This window comes from Phocoena sinus, chromosome 13 (assembly GCF_008692025.1).
Source record: "Phocoena sinus isolate mPhoSin1 chromosome 13, mPhoSin1.pri, whole genome shotgun sequence".
NCBI lineage: Eukaryota > Metazoa > Chordata > Mammalia > Artiodactyla > Phocoenidae > Phocoena > Phocoena sinus.
In genome coordinates, this window is record NC_045775.1 from 84126210 (window position 1) to 84146772 (window position 20563).

Consider the following 20563-nt stretch of genomic DNA (forward strand, 5'->3'; position numbering starts at 1 on the left):
CCCGGTGTCTTGCATACTTCCTCTGTCATCATCACAAACACCCTGCAAGGAAGCTATAAGCAGCTCCCATGTTTCAGTGGAAGAACCTGGAGCAAAAGAGCTCAGCAGCATCGGTGAAGGTCACATGAAGGGTGTGGAAGTGAGAGGGCTGGGGGATGCCCTCCTGACACACAGACTCTGAAGCAGGAGCTTCTGCTCCATAGGGACACGAAGGGTGTCATAGGCTGAAAGGCTGAGGTGCGGGGCTGGGCAGCCTGTGTTCTGAGGAGAGGGCGTCCCCCTGGCCCTGCCCCCCACTACTTGCACTGGACTCCCTCTCTCCCCATCCCCAGCCCGGGGTGGGCTCTTCAGGCGGGGCCTCGGGCTCCCCAGCAGCAGCATCTTCATTGGCTTCTTGCCTCCCAAAAAGGACTTAGTTCCAGTTCTCAGCTTTTTAAATCCCTGAAAATTATCTGGCAGGGCCAGCCCGTAAATGTCCCAGCTTGGCTGAAGGCAGCAGTAAGCCACACTGAGGTTTCCCTCTCACAGTTTGGAGCTTTTCCTGGACCGCTCTCTAAGGGAGGGCTTCAGTGTGGAGATGGGGCTTTGCCCTGTGGGGGAAGGTTCCTGGCATCTGTCCTGGGAAACACTTCTGCCTGGGACAGAACCTGGGATGGAAATAGAATCTACTACTCAGGACTCTGCTCGGGGAGCTTCATCTGAAATACTGTGAGCAAGCAATAATTTCCACCACGGGACCAACACTCAAATAAGAACTTTTTTTTTTTTTTGGCTGCGTTGGGTCCTCATTGCTGCACGCAGGCTTTCTCTAGTTGCAGTGAGCAGGGGCTACTCTTCGTTGCGGTGCGCAGGCTTCTCATTGTGGTGGCTTCTCTTGTTGTGGAGCATGGGCTCTAGGCGTGTGGGCTTCAGTAGTTGCGGCACATGGGCTCAGTAGTTGTGGCTCGCGGGCTCTAGAGCGCAGGCTCAGTAGTTGTGGTGCACGGGCTTAGTTGCTCCACGGCACGTGGGATCTTCCCGGTCCAGGGCTCGAACCCATGTCCTCTGCATTGGCAGGCAGATTCTTAACACTGCGCCACCCTCAAATAAGAACATTTTAATGAATCTAGATAGGGCAGACACCAGGGTTTCCAATAGTAGCTAAGAGGTTATGGCGTTAGACCTGGATTCCAATGCCAGTTCTACGGGTTACTAGCCATGGGATCTTGGCCACAGCTATTTAACCAGATGAGAGACTACACACGTACCCCATCCCAGTGGCCCATCTAGCCTAAAGTTAACAAAGCATAAGACTTTTTTGTAGTTGTAGTTTTGCGTCATTTGTTTGGGAGGGGGCACCCTCAAACTGTAATAGGGAAGAACCTTTGTATTCTAAGTTAACCTCTAAAGGGACGATGCCTATAAGCTTAAATTACACATAATGGCCCATCTCTGGGAAGCCTGCCTCCCAGGTAATGAGCATTAAGCTAAAATACCCTTGTTTAGCTTGCAGGAGACATCCTGACCAGGTCCACCTGTGAACGGCTGCAGGAAGGAAGAAAGTAACACATCCCCTCCAGAGGCGGACCAAAACCAGGAAGTGCTTGAGTTTACTCCCTCCCCTTTGAGCACAAAAGAAGCCTGAATTCTAACTCAGACAAGATGGTTCTTTGGGACACGAGTCCACCACCTTCTCAGCATGCTGGCTTTCCGAATAAAGGCACTATTCCTTTGCCCCAACAAGTCGTCTCTCAGTTTACTGGCCTGTCATTCAGCGAGCTGCACAAGCCTGGACTTGGTAACAGCACTGCACGAGCTCCAAAGACTTGGCTGCACTTCTGCCATTACTATGGGCCACTTATGTGTTTGAAGGGACAATCTTTTCTCTTTAAGGAATAAGTGCTACGGGGGGACATGACAGCGTTCAGAGCACAGAGCCCAGGTGCAGCCCCAGTATTCTCTGGGATGGAAACATCACTGTCCTTCTGGCCTTGGCTCTGACTCCCTCCCTTCCCCACACCTGCCCGGGTCTCTTGGAACCATGTAGGTGAAAGCGCCTAGAACAGAAAAGCGCTGTTCACACGTCTGGGGTAAACATGTCCTGCCCTTTTCAGGCCTTGTTCCCTGGCACAGAGAATCCCCACCTGGCCCACACTGGAATCAAGGCGAAAATTTCGGCAAGTACAGACGTCTGGATTCTACACCAAGCCAATTAAATCAGAGGCCCTGGGAGCGGGACTCAGGCATGGGCACTTGGTTTCAGTTCCTCAGATGACGCTGCTGTGTCGCCAAGGCTGGGTACCACCATCTTGGAAAGCCGTACTGCGCCTCCCAGGTCTCGTACCTTGGGAACGTTGACCCTGGAATTCTCATCTTTGCCATTCATTTGGTGCTTAGCATTTGCTTCCTTGTACTGTCATCTGTCATTTTGTTTCTGCCTCCCGGGCTAAGTGGTGAGTATCTGCACACCGTCCCCATCCTCCCCCTGCCCTTCTACCCGCCTGCTCTTGGTGTTTAAATATACGTCCAGTCGTGAGCAGGAGATGTAGCCAGCTGCCTGCTGTGCACCCAGGGACAGCTAATCCCACTGGAAGATAGGAAAATAACCTCCATTTGTGCAGCCCTTTATGTGCTAGGAGCTTCCAGGCTAGAAGCCCTGTAAGATGTTAAGACGTCTGCCAGAGAAGGAGTTGGTTTACCCGTATTTTACAGGTGAGGGAGGTGAGGCTCAGAGAGGTACAGCAGCTTGCCCGAGGTCACAGAGCTACCCAGTGCTGGAGCTGGGACGTTCACAATGCTCGGTGTGCTCCAAAGCACGCTCTTTTCTCTGAGGCTGCCCCGACTATGTTTCCGTTGAATGCAAAGGCTGATCGGAGAGAAAGTGTTTGGGTACGAGGCTGGAGGCCAGCCGAAGTGGAGATTAAGAGAACAGTAAAACCGAGATTCGAATCTCACTGCACATGTTACTGATATGATTCATACTTACTTTGTGTGGCCAGGCTGAGAACCGAATGACTAACTCGGCTATGAAATCTGGGTGCTTTCCTGACTTCCTGAGGAAATAAATTAATAATAAGGTGACCTATAAACATTTAATCGTCCATTAGAAGTTCTTCCTTTTTTGGATGGGAATCAACATCCTTTGCTAATTGCATTTGAAAGTTGCAAATAATCTCTGACGCCCATGCTTTTTGGTAGAACCTATGTAAATTACCTCTTCGAAAAAAAAATATTTGGAGTAAAAGGCGAAATATGAGGGAGGGAAATATGAAAAACGAAACCGTTCTAACTTGGAGGTCATTTCATTATGAGGGTGTGAGGACAGCATGCGTGCCTGAGAGCAGACAGGCGGTAGGTGCACCTGTGAAAGACTTACTATGTCCAGGCTGGTCTGTGTCCTCTTCCTTTATGCAGAAACGCATCCACCAAATCCCATGCTGGCCTCAGATGACTTGGAACTTTTTTGCCTTATTGTACCTGTTGCTGGAGCCAAGAGGACAAGGCCCACCTTCTAAGGGGGCTGTTCTCCCTCAGTGGTTAGCAGGATCATTCTGGAGCTTGTTCTAAATGAAGTCCAGTGGGTCCGATTTGGTGGGTCCAGCTGGGGCCAAGGGAGAGCTCAGGAACCTGCCATATTAGTGAGCATCCCAGACTCCCTGGGGCTGTGAGGTGCAGGCTTAACATCACAGACCCACGACGCCTCAAAGGTCATGCAGTCCAACCTCCTCTTTTTGTCTGACTCCCTCCCATCCCACCCCCTCAATCAGGGGTCCCCTGTGCTCCTCTGTGGAAGGACGCAGGACTGAGCCAGGTGAGAAGCCGGGCTGCACTGCAGACTCGGTGAAGGCCTTGGCCAATGCCACGGGGGCCCTGCAGCAGGCAGGACCATTCAGAGGTGTCCCAAGCCAGGTGAGGGGACAGACCTGGGCCTTTTTACCCCCGCACGGAGCAGTTATTCTGGAAGAGGGCTGATAGCTAGGGGCCGTCTTCAGCAGTACTCCAGCATCTGGGGGCGCAAGTCTCGATGGGGATCTGGTTGGTCCCCCACTGTCCACCACGGCTCTCTCGACTACGAGGTCTCCTCCTCCCAGACTTTCCACAACTAAATACTGTTGATACAACTTCTTTCCCGTGCTGAGCAAACACTCAGCTGAGGAATTCTACAGCCCGGGATCATATCCTTTCTCTGAAGGCATACAGGTGGGCTTGCACGGTTCTCCCATGTAACGGGCATGCAGATACGTGAAGGAGCGACCTTCATACAGGGCCAAAGTCAAGATGGGCCAGATGTAGTCCTGTCCCCGTTGTGATCATCATTCATTGCAAAAATTTCTGTACACCAGGCCTGCTGCTTAGAAAGTTGCCATGAATTTAACCATCACAACAAACCCATAAAGTAGGATCTAGAAAATCATTGTTCCCGTTTTACTGATAAAGAGATTTTGAGATGCTCAGAGAAATTAAGTGAGCTGCCCGATGTCCCCAGACAGCCGGTGGGTGAGCCTGAAGGCAAACTCAGGTCCCCCTGACCCGCTGCTCACCGGTGTTAGATATATTCACTTTGAAAGCTGGATCCCGGGTACTGGCTGGGAAGGGGAATCAGGTGCAGAGAACCAAGCACTCCTTTTGGAGACGGTGTTAGTGCGAGTCCCGATGCCCCACTCGGATGCAGAGCCCTCTGTGACCGTGCACACAGCCTCAGCCAAGGTCCTGGCCGTTCTCCCTGCGACCTCCTCACGCCCCAGGCTTTCCTACACAGAAGAGGGTCTTCAGGGAATCCCCCAGACGTTCCATCAACCAGCCTAAACCCTCTTCCTTTTACTGGTGAAGAAACTGAGGCCCAGGGAAATGACATCACGTGGCCAAAATCACTTTATACGATTGTTCTTTTCCACTCCTCGGCAGTCTGACTCCTTTAAGGTGTACCTTTAAAAACCATCCAGATGCTTCATTGAAAATGTAACACACACACATTCCTCTCTTTCCCAGAAAGGCTTTTCTCTAACTTGAATGTTTTAATGGAAGCAGGCGGGAAACCCCAAGGTCACAGAAAGACCAGTTAGCAGGCGTAGGGGTGACATCCTTCAGCCCCACTCTGGAGTCCTCATTGCCAGAGTCCTACCTAGGTTGGAGGATTCCAGGTTTCGCCTCAGGGCTCCGAGATGCAGAGATGCCAAATCACATTGCTGAACAAACACGGTGCTGGGTCCCCCTCAGCAGCACCCCCAAACTCAGCGGACACCTCTCTAGGCTCCCTGGGGGCCTGCTCCTGGCCCCAGGAGGCCCCCTACCAGCCAGAGGAAAAGGATGGATGTGACCAAGTCCTCTTGACACGGGGGTGTGGTTCGTGTTTCCTCCTAGAGTCCTGGGAGGTCCCTGTTTTATCAAAGTGCCCCACTTTGGGTTGGCGGGGGCGTCTGTACTTCTCTGAGCATCTCCCAAGACTTCCACTCCCCCAGGGGAGGACCTGGGACAGGTTTGCCCTTCCCTTCTTTCTCTCCCATCCTGCCCCCCTCCCCCTGCAACAAATGCAGCCACTTGTCAGCCACCAGACCCCCGTGTGACAGAAACTCTGATTCTCACAGCTTCAGTATCAACGGAGAGCCCTTAGGTAGGCAGTGACCTACATAGCGTTTAATGTGGAAATATAAGAATGTTTATCTTCAAAAAAAACCCTGACCCACTTTCAGGCCACTGACACAGGTACTCCTGGGCAAGGCAGATTCCTGTTGACTCCTAGCCTCACGGATGCTGACACCATTAGCATTTCTCCTAGGGTTTATAGCAATTCAATCAAAGCTTCCCTCCCCCCACCCAGCAAGGGCCAATTCTGAAACGTGCCTCGATTTATTTGTCAGAACACGGCTGCTGCATCAAGGGCCTGAATTAAAACAGTGAATTCTCAAACACAGGCTCACGGCCCAGCACTTCTACGTATCCTTTACAGGATGGGGTGTTTGGGGGCAAAAAATGAGCTGAAGTATTGTAGAGATGAATTTATAAAAAGAGTGCTTGTCATTTCTCTTCCCTTCATTTTTCAGTTGATCTAAGAAACTCTTTTGAAATTATTTGTAAAGAATTATCGTGTCGCTTTAAAGGGTACTAGCTGAGATTTAAACTCTCTGTCTGTGGAAAAGGGGACAGAAGAGGCTCCGTCCACATTAGCATAGTTGAAAGAACACATGATTTGGAGTTCAGAGACCTAGGCGGAAATTCTGGCTCTGCCGTCTAACAGCAGGGTGGCCTGGGGGGGTCCTTATCTTTAGGTTCTACGTGCTTCTCTTGAAAAATGGGCATCACATTCATGCTTACTTCATGAGTTATTTACTATAAAGACCAAATAAGATCATGCATGTGCTTTATCAACTATAAAACTTTATCCAAGGATAAGGCATCTTCCTCTACTTTTGCTCCACTAGTAGAAGGGGGAAAGTCCACACTGAGAATCAAGAAAAGTTCTTTTTGGGACTCCCCTGGCGGTCCAGTGGTTAAGACCTTGCCTTCAATGCAGGGGGTGCAGGTTCAATCTCTGGTCACGGAGCTGAGATCCCACATGCGTGCGGCCAAAAAACTTAAAAAAAAAAAAAAAGTAAGGTTCTTTTTTAATGATTGGCTTCCCAGTTTATCTTCTGGTCCACAGAGGTATCCAATCTCTGTTTTTATCTCCACATATGGCACGAAATGGATTTGAATTCATTCATACTAAAGTGTAAATGTCTCTTGCAGGAACCAAGACTTTAATCTGAATTGCAAAGTTCTTTGAGTGAGGAAGTGAGGGGCTAATTTGGGGATAGGGAGGTATACTGGATTCCCCAAATTCCACCAACAGGGAATCCTATTTGTCATTAGAAATACTGGTTTTGGGGACTCCAGAGCCTGTCTGCTTGTGGATAGTTAAGGACACCCCATGTGTGGCAGGGGTGTGCTCTGAAACGAGTCGTTTTCCACAAGAACCCGAGGTAACTTTCACCAATCTCTGAACCTGCGCCTCCACAGACCTGTCAGGAACAATCACCTTCCCGGGCCCACTTGCAGCGATGGTCCTGACTCAGGCCCTCACGTTGATGTTAACACCCAAACGCCGAGAAGCCCTCCTTTTCTGCTTTTTAAAAGAGTTTGTAATTCTTCAAGTGTTCGGTAGAATTCACCAGTGAAGCCGTTTGGGACTGGGCTTTTCTCAGTGTTTATTATTATTATTACTACTAATTCAATCTCTCTACTTGTTATAGGTCTATTCAGATTTTCTATTTTTTTTTTCCCTCTGTCTCAACTGGGGAATGTGGTGCTCCAAGGACAAAGAACAAGAAAAACTCAAAGGGCCAACACTGCCGGAACAAAGAGTTACAGGACTCCTATCACTCTGTCACACTGCGACCATTACAATGTCCCAGAGCCCTCCCAAGCAGCATGCCCTGTCCCTTTCCCGTCCCATACCAAGAAAGGTATTTGTCCCATTCTTCTCACGCTCTGCACACTGCAAGTATACATTCCCTACCCGATCAGTAGATGACTCGCAGGTTCCTTTGTTCCCTGGCTATAAAAACAGACCAGTAACCCTTGCTCAGGGTCGACTCTCCCTGGCTATCAGGAAGTCGGCCCACTGTTCTGGCAGCGACCCTTCCCTTTAATAAATTCTATCTTCTTTTCATTCTGCCTTGTGTCTGGAAATTCTTTTCCAACCCGCGTTCAGATCACAACGGGGAGCTCTTAACAGAATCAAGTCACCATAAAGCGAACAATCTCAGAAACGTTACAGAGTTGACACTTGGAGCTGAGTCCTTTTTCTTCTTCCAAGCAAGGAGATGGTGGCCGCAGCATCTAGAAACTTTTCTTGAGCCAGTTTAATTTCCTGAGCCATTTGGTCCAAAATACAGGCTTGTGAGTGAGCAAAAGCATGATGGAAGTAAATCTCCATCATTCTGCAGTCCAGCACCAGATGTGGCAGGTGTTAACCGAGATGCCTGTAGCTCTCCTCTAAAGCTAGAGAAGGCTGGCTCACATTACATGGCTTCTTAGAGTCAGCCCCCAGGAAATGCATACAAAAAAAAAAACCCAACAACTGCTCTTGTTTTCTCTTCCCCTATCTCTTGGATAGCTCAGAGGCCCCTGGAGAGTTATTATCAACAACAACCTCCCTCACCCCATAGGACCAGAGCCCTTCAGAGTTGCCACTATAGACCCAGTTTCCTGTGGTTTCTTTTCCACTTCCGCCTGGCTACAAGGAAGTTTAGTTTCCCAGACTTCATTTCTTGCTGTATCTGAGAGGCATTTTCATTGTTATTGATTATCATTTACCTAGAAATGGAATTAATGTGCAAAAGTAATACATATGGAGAACTGGATGGACTCAAGAAGTCCAACCGAGTTCTCACAGTCATTCCTGGACCATAGTTATTGGCTTCCTTCCTGCATGGAACCCATAGGCTTTTATTTTTCATTTGTTCTCTTATTTCTGAGAGGAGAGCTTGTCAAACTGCTCCCATTAATTAGACTCCCCCTGTCTCTAAGGTATGTTCGAGGTCTCCTCCCCCACGGAGTCTGCAAGGGTTGAATGAGAACCCCACAAGGGGAGTGAACGGCTATGGAGCTTCCTTCCTGGGCCAGGCCACCATCGCCTCTCGTCTAGGTGGCTCCACGACCTCCAGCTGCGCTTTCAGCTTCCACCTCACCCACCATGGTCTACCCTCACCCCAGGGCCAGAGTGTTCTTGTTAACACATGAGTCAGATCATGTCACTTCTCTGCTAAAATTAGTGCAAGAGCTTCCAGTCTCACTCAGAATAGAAGCCAGTCTCTACTGTGACCTACAAGGCCCCCCCTGATGTGGCTTCTCACCTGTCTTTCTGCTCTCATATCTGTACTCTGTCTGCCTGTCCACCTGCTTCCGTGTCAGTAGTCTCCTTAAACACGCCCGTGCATTTGCTCTTCCCTCTGTGCCTGGAACGGTCTTCCCCTAGAAAGTCACAGGTTCACATTCAAAGTGAGGTTGCTCTTCAGACCTGTGGTTGCCAGTGGGGAGGGTGGATGGGGGAGGGATGGATGGGGAGTCTGGAATTAACAGATGCAATCTAGTATATATGGGATGGATAAACAACAAGGTCCTACTGTAGAGCGCAGGGAACTCTATTCAATATCCTGGATAAACCATAACGGAAAAGAATATGAAAAAATATGTGTATATGTATAAGTGAATCACTTAGCTGTACAGCAGAAATTAACACATTGTAAATCAACTATACTTCAGTTTAAAAAAAACCAAGAAGTGAGGTTGTTCTTGACTACTCTTTAAAATTTAATCTCCATCCCTACACCCTAAAACCTCTATTTTCTTTGCATTTTATGTGTCAATTCCATTAGTGTCTTTCTCTCTGCTAGACTGTAAGCTACACAAAGGCAGAAGTTTTCTATTTGTTCACTGAAGGGACTGGGGTTGAGTAAGGACACTTTTTACACTGCTTGACATCCCATCACCCAAGCAGCTACCACTTGTACCTAAAGACCTGGTTGACCCTGTAACAGAGTTTCTTCTGGATCAATTTAACTGGCTGAGTGAAGCCAAGGCCACCATGTTCATCAGGCAGCTTCAAGGGAAACTTTTTCTCCTTCTTTTCCCAAGTAGAGAAATAAACAAAATTCAAAGTCCAGAGAATGATTACCTTTCCTTTTAAAAAGATCAGTTCACTCCATCCTGAACTTCATTCTAACCACTCCACTGAGAGCTCTAGTTAAGGTCTCTGCTGACGTCCCCACACCAAACCCAGCTCTCAGTTCCCAGCCCTCTTCTTACTCGCCTTGTCTTTCTTGAAACTCTTTCTTTACCTTGTTTCCAGGAACCATCCTCTCTCCTCTCTCCTCCTACCTCAAGGCGCCTCTTCAGATTCTTTGGCTGGTTCCTCTTTACCAACCCAACCTGGAGTGCCCAGAGCTCAGTTCTCAGATCTCTGGTCCTCTCTCTCTACACCCACTCCCTATGAGGTTTCACTACTCCTAATTGCTCATGACCGTGGAATTCATACCTCCAGCCCAGGCCTCTCCCAGGAGAGGCAGATCCGTAGTCAACGGCCCACAGATTAAGCATCATCTCAAACTCACTACATCCAAACAGAACCCTGGGGCAGACAGACGGTTTTCCATTCTAAATAAACGGTACTTTAAGCCAAACAACCTCTGAGTCATCCTTGGCTCCCTTTCTCTCACGTGCACAGTCAACCCACCACCCAATTCTTCAGACCATGTCTAAAATCCAACCTTTTTTTTTTTTTTTTTTACTACCTACACTATAACCTTACCAGGAATATTTAAATGGCCCAACTGGTCTCTCCCTGTTTCCCTTTGTGCCCCTCTATAATCTATCCTCTATGCAGTAGCCAGAGTGGTCCTTTAAAAATATATATAAGCCATAATCATCTGTATCATTCCACTTACATGCCCCAAGTCTTGCACTAACTTTCCATCTCACGTACAGTAACATCTGGTTGCTGGCAATCGCTACGACCTCACATCCCCTCATTTCCTCCTAACTCACTGCGTACCAGCCATGCTGGCCTCCTGGTCCTTTCTCTAATACAGGCCTCGGGGCCTTTGCACTTGCTCTACCCTCTGCCCAGAATACTTTCTGCCAGATATCTGCCTGGCTTGCTCCCCTACTTCTTCCTGCTCTTTTATTGGTCTGACCCTCTCTGAACACTCTCTGTCAAACAGCATAGACTCCAGCGACCCACCTCCTCTACTCCCCTCACCCTTCCTAGCACTTCAGTCCTACTAACATATCATATGCTTATCTGTTTAGAGTCTGTCTCCCCTACCTACAGGGGAAAGCAAATCCCTTTGTCTGACTGGTTCACTGCTATATAGACAATAATTGACACAAATAACACATTTTAACATCTTCTATGTGAATAAAAGAATTAGTATCATTCAATAGTAGAATTCAGAAACAATGTGTCCAATAGCAAAAAAATGATTTAAGTAAATTACAGTTACACTTCTCAATGGAATTTGACATAGTCAGTAAAACTGATGGAATCACTCATAGGTATTACTCAAAGGACATGAACAATTTCCAAAAAGGACTTCAAATTGTTAACAGACCCACAGGGGAAAAGTATTACCACCTAGCAACCAAGAAAAAGCAATTTAAAAGAACTACGGGATACCATTTTCCCGTTATTAAATTAGCACATGTTTCTCTTTAAATGTACATCACCAGATTCTAGAAAGGCTTTCTGGTGGTGAACTCTCTTCTAGGGGATGTAAATTTACACAACACCTCTGGAAAAAGATTTTTTTGGACCAAAATGCATCATATTACATCAAGATGTTCATTCTTTTTCATCTGGTAATTCTGCTGGGACTATCACATAAGACAATAATAAATACCATGGAGATATGTGTATATATATATGTACCATGATGCGTGTATATATATATATCAGATAATTTACATGTCTCATGGTTAAGAAAATGATGATATATCTACCCCACTGAACATTATAAAGTTACTAAAATGATGTTAAGGGTTTTACTGTCTTGGAGAAAGGTTTATAACATAACATGATACTATCCTTTTAAAAAAATCAGCCCTGAGGAAGACACCAGGTTATCTACATAAAGAGGGCAAGAGGTCCACAGAGTTCCTTTGGGAACTGGGAGAACTTCGACTTCTGCACAGAATTACTGACTTGATATTTTCTATTTGTGTTTCCAAAGGTTTAATTAAGCTTCTCATCAGATAACGCTCTGGCTGAGCTCTTCTAAGTTACAAATAACAATACAGTAAGTCCCCCACATACGAACGAGTTCCGTTCCGAGAGCGCATCTGTAAGTCCTATTTGTTCGTAAGTCCAGCCAAGTTAGCCTAGGTACCCAGCTGACACAATCAGCTATACAGTACTGTACTGTAATAGGTTTATAAGACTTCTCACACAAATAATACATATAAAGCAAACAAACACAAAAAATAAAGAAAACATCTTTAATCTGACAGTACAGCACCTTGAAAAATACAGCAGTACCAGCTACCTCACTGCTGTTTTTACACTTGCTTCTGGACGTCCTGGGCTTGAAATACAGATCCTGTACTGCTGTCCTCTATACAGCGCTGTACAGTAAAGTACACATAAGCATAACCACTTGTAGAGGATGCACGCACGTGACAATGTACGCCAGACATGTGAACTAACTTACGTCGTGATTAGACATGCGAACACACGTTCACATCTTTGAAAGCTTGCAACTTGAAGGTTCGTATGTAGGGGACTTACCATAAAGATTTCACTATGCCTTCCCTACTGCTAACCTCCATTAGTACCACACATAATTATTCAAGTTTATCATGTTAGAGGTTTTATGCTTAATTTTTAACCATAAAGAATTGTTAGCATTTTTAATAAGTCATAACATGTCACATCTATTAACGAATATCAATATAGAAACTATTTTTTTACCACAATGCATCTGTTTTTCTCATCAAAACAAACAACAAGAGGGAAGTATTACCTATAGGAAAACCTCACCTTTAACAAGTTCTCTCTTTTGGGGAAAGCCTCACTAGCACCATAGCTGGGCGTGCGGAGAGCTGGAATCAGTGGTACTTGGAGGAGGAAGAGTGGCCAAGAGGGGCTCCATCTACTGTGCTCATCACCTACCACTCGGAACCCAGGAGGATTCAAGAGGGACAGCAGAGCTGCCGGTTAGGCGCATGGAATTCCCAAACCATGAACACTAAACCAGAGGCTTCATACTCGGTTACACACATGGGCTCTGCCCATGCAGAGCCGAGTTTCAGTTCATCCAAAGAAGTGAATGGCTCCCTGGCCCTTTTTAAAAACAATTTGAAACTTCTGAAAGAGCTGTAGATTCAGAATAACTCAGAGAGACAGCTTCACCCAGCGTCCCCCGGCGGCAACGTTTTGCAGTGCCATAGTACAACTGCACAACCGGCGTATCGACCGAGGTTGACACAATCCACTGATCTTATTCAGATCACCCCAGTTTTACTTGCACTCGTGTGTGTGTGTGTGTGTGGGTGTTGAGTTCTGTGCAATTTTACTGCCTGGGTAGGTTCATGCTTTCACCACCGCAATCAAGACACAGAAAGCTTCCCTCACAAGGATCCCTCTGTTCACCTTTTATAGACACCCACCTCCCTCTCCTGACCCCGTCTGTCCCTAACCTCTAGCAACCACTAACCTGTTTTCCGTTTCTATATTTTTCATGTCAACAAAATTATATAAATGGAATTATATAGAATGTAAGCTTTGGGGACTGGCTTTTTTTGCCCACTCAGCATAATTCCCTCCAGACCCATCCATCCAAGGGATTCATCCATATAGCTGCATGTGTCAATTCCTGGATCCTATTTACTGCTGACTAGTATTCCAATGGCGTGGATGCACCACAGTTTAACCATTGAAGGACATTTGGGTTGTTTCCAGTTCTTGGCTGTTACAAATAAAGCCGCTACAAACGTCCATGCAGTTTCTTCTATGAACTTCAGTTTTCATTTATCTGGGACAAATGCCCAAGAGCACAACTGCTTGGTCGTATGGTAATTGCGTGTTTAGTCTTATAAGAAACTGCTAAACTATGTTCCAGAATGGCTGGACCAGTTTACGTCCTCACCAGCAATGTGTGAGTGATCTAGTTTCTCCACATCCAAACCAGCAATGGGTACTGTCGCTAGTTTTTCATTTTAGCGATTCTGATCAGTTTGTGATCATTTTAATTTGCATTTTCCTGAAAGTCAATGATGTCAAACATCTTTCCATGTGTTTAGCTGCCATTTGTATACCTTTCGGTGAAACGTCTGTTCGTGTCTTTTGCCCTATTTCTGATTGAGTTGCTCTTGTTTTACTGCTGAGGTTATACTCCAAATAGCCTTTATTTTCAGAGCAGTTTTAGGTTCACAGCAAAACTGAGCAGAAAGTACACATCCCCACGCATGCACAGCCTCCCCACCATTAACTCGCCCCGCCAGAGTGGTACATTTACTACCACCCATGAACCTACACTGATACATCACCAGCCAAAGCCCATAGTTCACATTAGGGTTCACGCTCGGTGTTGTATATTCTATAGGTTTGGGCACATGTATAATGACATGTATCCACCACTGTAATATAATAGAGAAGAATTTCACTGCCCTAAAAATTCTCTATGTTCTGTTTATTGATCCTTATCTCCCCCTTGACCCCTGGCAATTACTAATCATTTTAGTGTCTCCACAGTTTTACCTTTTCCAGAATGTCATGTAATTGGAATCATACATGTAGCCTTTTCAGATTGGTTTCTTTCACTTAGTAATATGCATTAAGGATCCTCCACGTCTTTTCATGACTTGGGAGCTCATTTCTTTTTTGCACTGAATAACATTCCATCGTCTGGCTGTATCAGAGTTTATTTATCCATTCACCTATTGAAGTATATCTTGGTTGCTTCCAAGTCTGTGTGATTATGAATCAAGCTGCTATAAACATCCACGTGCAGGTTTTTGTACAGACATAAGTTTCCAATTCATGTGAGTAAATCCCAAGGAGCAAGATTGCTGGAATATAGAGTAAAAGTATGTTTAGTTTCTTCAAACTGTCTTCCAAGGTGGCTGTACCATTTGCATTCCCACCAGCAATGCATGAATTCTGTCATCCCACCTTTTCACCAGAATTTGGTGTTGACAATGATTTGGATTTTGGCCATTCTGATAGGTATGTAGTGGTGTCTCATTGGTGTTTTAATTTGCAATTCCCAAATGACGTACGATGTGGAGCATCTCTTAGTATGCTTTTGTGCCATCTGTATGTGTTCTTTGGTGAGGTGTCTGTTCATCTCTTTGCCAATTTTTATTTGGGTTGTTTGTTGAGTTTTAAGAGTTATTTGTATATTTTGAATACCAGTCCTTTCTCAGATGTGACTTTTGCAGATGTTTTCTCCCAGGCTGTGGCTTGTCTTCTCACAATGTTGATACTATTGAGTTTTGAGATACTATTGCTTCATCAGATATGTGGTTTAGAATCTTACTTTTCTTACAGTCTGTAGCTTGTCTTTTCATCCTCTTCACAGGGTCTTTCATAGAACAAAAGCTTTTAATTTTGATGAGGCCCAAATTACCAACTGGATTGTGTTTTTGGTGTCAAGTCTAAGAACTCTTTGTCTGGCACTAAGTCACAAATATTTTTGCTTTAATGTAAGAGGCAACCAAGGAGAGCTCTGAGAGCTGGAAAGAGGAAAACAAAGAGGCTGAAACTGGAGAAACAACAAGATGACTGTGTTGTTTTTTCCAACCCTCCACCACGAGATGAAAGTGACACAGTCCCCTTATTTTCCAACCCCCAACTTTGCAATAGAAAATAGTCCAGGTAGGGCTTCCTGTGGCACAGTGGTTAAGAATCCGCCTGTCAATGAAGGGGACACGGGTTCGAGCCCTGGTCCCGGAAGGTCCCACATGCCATGGAGCAGCTAAGCCCGTGCACCACAACTACTGAGCCTGCGCTCTAGAGCCCGTGAGCCACAACTACTGAAGCCCGCGCGCCTAGAGCCTGTGCTCCGCAACAAGAGAAGCCACCACAATGAGAGGCCCACACACCTCAACGAAGAGCAGCCCCTGCTCGCCGCAACTAGAGAAAGCCTGCATGCAGCAATGGAGACGCAGCACAGCCAAACATAAATAAATAAAATAAATTAATAAAAAATAAATACATAAAACCAAGGTTTTAAAAAATAAGTAAAAATAAATAAATAAAAATGTTCCCTATTTAAAAAAAAAAAAAGGGCAGAAGAGCTGAATAATTATCTTTCCAAATAAGACATACAGATGGCCAATAGGCATGTGAAAAGATGTTCAGCATCGCTAATCATCAGAGAAATGCAAATCAAAACCACAATGAGATATCACCTCACACCCGTCAGAATCGCTATCATCAAAAAGTCTGCAAATAACAAACGTTGGTGAGGATATGGAGAAAAAGAAACCCTAGTACACTGCTGGTGTGAATGGAAATTGGTACAACCGCTATTCTATTCCAAAAACAGTATCAAGTTTCCTTAAAAAACAAAAAATAGAACTATCATATGATCCAGCAATGCCACCTCTGGGTACATATCTGAAGAAAACAAAAACACTAATTCAAAAAGATACATGGACCCCAATGTTCTTAGCAGCACTATTTACAACAGGCAAGATATAGAAGCAACCTAAGTGTCCATCGATAGACGAATGGATAAAAAAGATGTGTGTGCGTGTGTGTATACACACACGCGCACACACACACACACACACACACACACACACAATGGAATATTACTTAGCCATGAAAAAGAATTAAATTCTGCTACTTGCAACAACATGGATGGACCTAGAGGGTATTATGCTTAGTGAAATGTCAGAGAAAGACAAATACTGTATGTTATCACTTATAAGTGGAATCTAAAAAGTAAAACAAATGAATGAATATAACAAAACAGAAACAGACACAGAAAACACACTAACTAGTGGTTATCAGTGGGGAGAGGGAAGGGGGGATGGGCAGGATAGGGGTAGAGGATTAAGAGGTAAAAGCTACTGTGTATAAAATAAGTAAGCTACAAAGATATGTTGTACAGCATAGGGAGTATAGCCAATATTTTATAATAACTTTAAATGGAGTATAATCTATAAGAATACTGAATCACTATGTTGTACACCTAAAATATAATATTGTAAGTCAAATATACTTCAATTTTTAAAAAGGCAGAGATTGCTTTAGGGGATTTTTAAAAAGTTTCAACTCACAGGGAACTGTATTTAATATCCTGTGATAAACCATAATGGAAAATAATTTTTTAAAAAAACAGTGTATGTATACATAACTGAATCACTTTTCTGTAGAGCAGAAATTAACACAACATTGTAAATCAACTATACTTCAATATAAAAAAATTTCAACTATATGCTACTTACAAGAAACTCACTAAATTCAGTGACATAGGTAGGTTGAAAGCAAAAGTACTGAGAGAGATATAACATGCAAACATTAATAATACATAAGCAGAAGTAGCTATATAAATATCTGATAAAGTAGATTTTAGAGCAAAGAACTTCACCAGGGTTCAAGAGGGAATTACATAATAATAAAAGGATCAATCCACCAGGAAAATATAATGTTCCTAAGTAGGTACACACAAAATAACAGAGCCTAAAAATCCATGAAACAAAACAATAGAGTTGGAAGGGAAAAGAGACAAATCCACAGTTCTAACTGGGGACTTCCACACCCTCCTCTCAGCACCTGAGAGAATTTCTAGAAAAAAAATCAGCAAGAATAGATAAGACCTAAACAATGCAGTCCACCAACACGATCTAATTGACACATACAGATTACTTCACCCCACAGGGGCAGAATACATTTTTTTGTAAGTGCTCATGACACATTCATCAAGACCTACCATATCCTAGGCCATAAAACAATCTCAAAAAATGTAAAGGCATTGAAATCATAAAGATTATGTTCTCTGCCCATAATGGAATCAATTTTTCGACCTCAGTAAGATGAAGAATGCAGGAGGGACTTCCCTCGTGGCACAGTGGTTGAGAGTCCACCTGCCAAAGCAGGCGACACAGGTTAGATCCCTGGTCTGGGAAGATCCCACATGTCGCGGAGCAACTAAGTCCATGCGCCACAACTACTGAGCCTGCGCTCTAGAGACTGCGAGCCACAACTACTGAGCCCACGTGCCACAACAACTGAAACCCACGCGCCTAGAGCCCGTGCTCCGCAACAAGAGAAGGCACCGCAATGAGAAGCCCGCACACCGCAACTAGAGAAAGCCTGCGTGCAGCAACGAAGACACAACGCAGCAAAAACAAATTTTTAAAAATGGTTAACTTTATTAAAAAAAAAGGATGCAGGAAAATCTCTAAACACTTGGAAATTAAACAAGATACTTCTAAAATATCCATTGGTCAGAAAGGAAGTTTCAAAGGGAAATTTAAAATATACATAGAACTGCATGGAAATGCTCACCAATTTTTAAAAGTTTGAAAGGTTTACAATGAAGAGAACTTAGGTCTCTTTTTCTAAGTCACTCATCAGTGTCTTTCTTCCCCAGGCTGAGTTACTCCAGCGTGCCTGACCGTTCCATTTCCTGACCCCTCAATCATTTTTTGGTCATTTGTAATGCAATCTCTCCTCCCAGATCACAGCCCTCTGCAAGTTTTCATTCATATTATATCCACCATATTCTTCTGCAGGTAGGAAAATTTAAGGAAAGGAATTTTTCCTTTCATAGAAGGTGTCAGAGAGCAAATGTGTCCAAAAGTGTCAATAAAGTCTCGATTTTAGGAATGGCTCCTAAAGAGAGCTGAAAAGGCTCTAATGCGGTTTAAAATGTGGCAATTAACTCCTGAAAGAATGCCCGAGAACCTCTAATGAGCTTTGCATGTTTCCTCTTTTTAGAAGTGGGGTTGAATGAGTTATATTGTTCACACTTGGGAGGTGTGAAGCTTACCTAAAGCAAGCTTGATGACGTTTAGGCCAAGTACCATGAAAGCAACATGGTACTCAAACACCAATCTTCAGAAATGAAAGAAATATACATAGCGCTGCAAACGGAAGCATTTTTCTTTTTGAAAAAGTCAGCTGTGGGGACATGAGTGGGTATAGCTTTGCCTTCCATCAGGCAGGGACCCTGCTGAGGACGGTGGTGACGTGTTAATTTCAGCAGCGTGTGTCTGAGAGGAGAAACATAACACATGTTTCGTGAGAAGTTTCACGTGGGGACAGAGGTCCAGGCTGGCTTTGGCGGTGGTCTGAGGGCCACCTGGACAAGTCAGGTTTCTGGCTACTTCTGGGACTGGCTCACTTCCAGGCCTCATTAGGTGAAGTTAGACTGGAGCCAGGGCGGGGAGGAGGGGTATGGGGAGGGGTCCAACCCCCTGGGGAGTCTGTACAGTACTCGCCGGAGCCCTTCAGACCCAGGGCAGCACCAGACACATCCATGCCCGCCCCGGGTGAGTCTTGTTGGAGTTGGGTGCGCAGCAAAGGAGGATAAGATCTGGTCTCTGCCCCCAAGAATTTTACAATCTTAGTGGGGAGGTAAGGGACAAAGGAAACAATCAACCAGCACATGCCTTGTGCTGAGATGAGAAATCGCAGGAAACAGGTTGGAAAGGATGGAGATGGCAGCAGGTAGCAGGGCTGAGACTCCATGGCCACACCTTTGTCCCCAAAAGCTGACTTTCAGTGGGACATCACCTTCTGAAAGCTTGTCGAGAAGGTTGCCTGAGTGGAGAAAAGCCACCTTCCTATGAAACAGAACCACCCTTGAGTGCTGGCATCCCCTTTGCCATCATTCTGTTATATCAAGACAGCCAGAAAGTGTCTTGGTGATGAGACTTGACGACGGTGCACTGACTCTTTGCTGGAATCGTGTGCTGTTACCTCAGGTCTAAACGTCACAATCTCTGCTCTGAACTTAGGGCATGAATTTGAAGCTGGTTTGTCTTTCTGGTTAGGCTCTGCTGAGGTGCCCACTAAAATTCGTGGGCATTTCCCAATCACATAAACATGAAGGGGTGAGAAAAGAATCGAGAAGCAGACTGGCCAGGAGGAGGAACCAGCCCAAGCCTGGGAAGCCACTGGCACAGCTTTCCTCAGGAGATAAAACATGCACATTAAACTACAATGACATATTGTTTCACTGATCAGATTGGTGAAGCCAAAAATGGGCCACTGAGAATCAGCATTGGTGAGGGTGTAAGAAATAAATGGATGCTCAGGTCCATGGCTGGTGAGCATGTAAATCAGTAGACCTTTTTGACTTGCAGTATCTACTGAAATATTTCAAGGTCATACCTTTTGATCTGGTATTCCTACTTTTAAGATTTAAGGCTCCAAAACTCTTCTATAAGTGCTCAAAGACTCAAGAATGTTCCTTGTGGCTTTGTAATATAGAAGTAACCCAGATGAACTCTGAAGATTAAATAAATGTTGGGATCTTCACATGTGGAATACTACACGTCTTAAGAATGAGTTAGACCTGTTTGTCCTGATGTGGAACGTGAAAAGTGCAAGCTCAGGGCAGCTTCGATGGTATGAGTCCACATCCGAAATAATCAATAGCAACAACAGTAGAGTTAATATCAGTGCAGAAGAAGAAGGTAGAGAGTCAGGCACCAATATGTGGCAGTGCATCGCTAGAAGAGAAATGATGCACATTCCTGGAAAGTTTGGAATTTTAAGTAACTTTGGAACTTAAGTAACTGCATCATTTAATCAGAAAAAAAATAAACAACAAGGTCCTACTGTACAGCACAGGGAACTATATTCGATATCCTGTGATAAACCATAATGGAGCGCTTCCCTGGTGGCGCAGTGGTTGAGAGTCCGCCCGCCGACGCAGGGGACACGGGTTCGTGCCCCGGTCCGGGAAGATCCCACATGCCGCAGAGCGGCTGGGCCCACGAGCCATGGCCGCTGAGCCTGCGCGTCCGGAGCCTGTGCTCCGCAACGGGAGAGACCACAACAGTGAGAGGCCCACGTACCGCAAAAAAAAAAAAAAAAACTCATAATGGAAAATATGAAGAAGAATGTATATGTATAATTGACATGCTT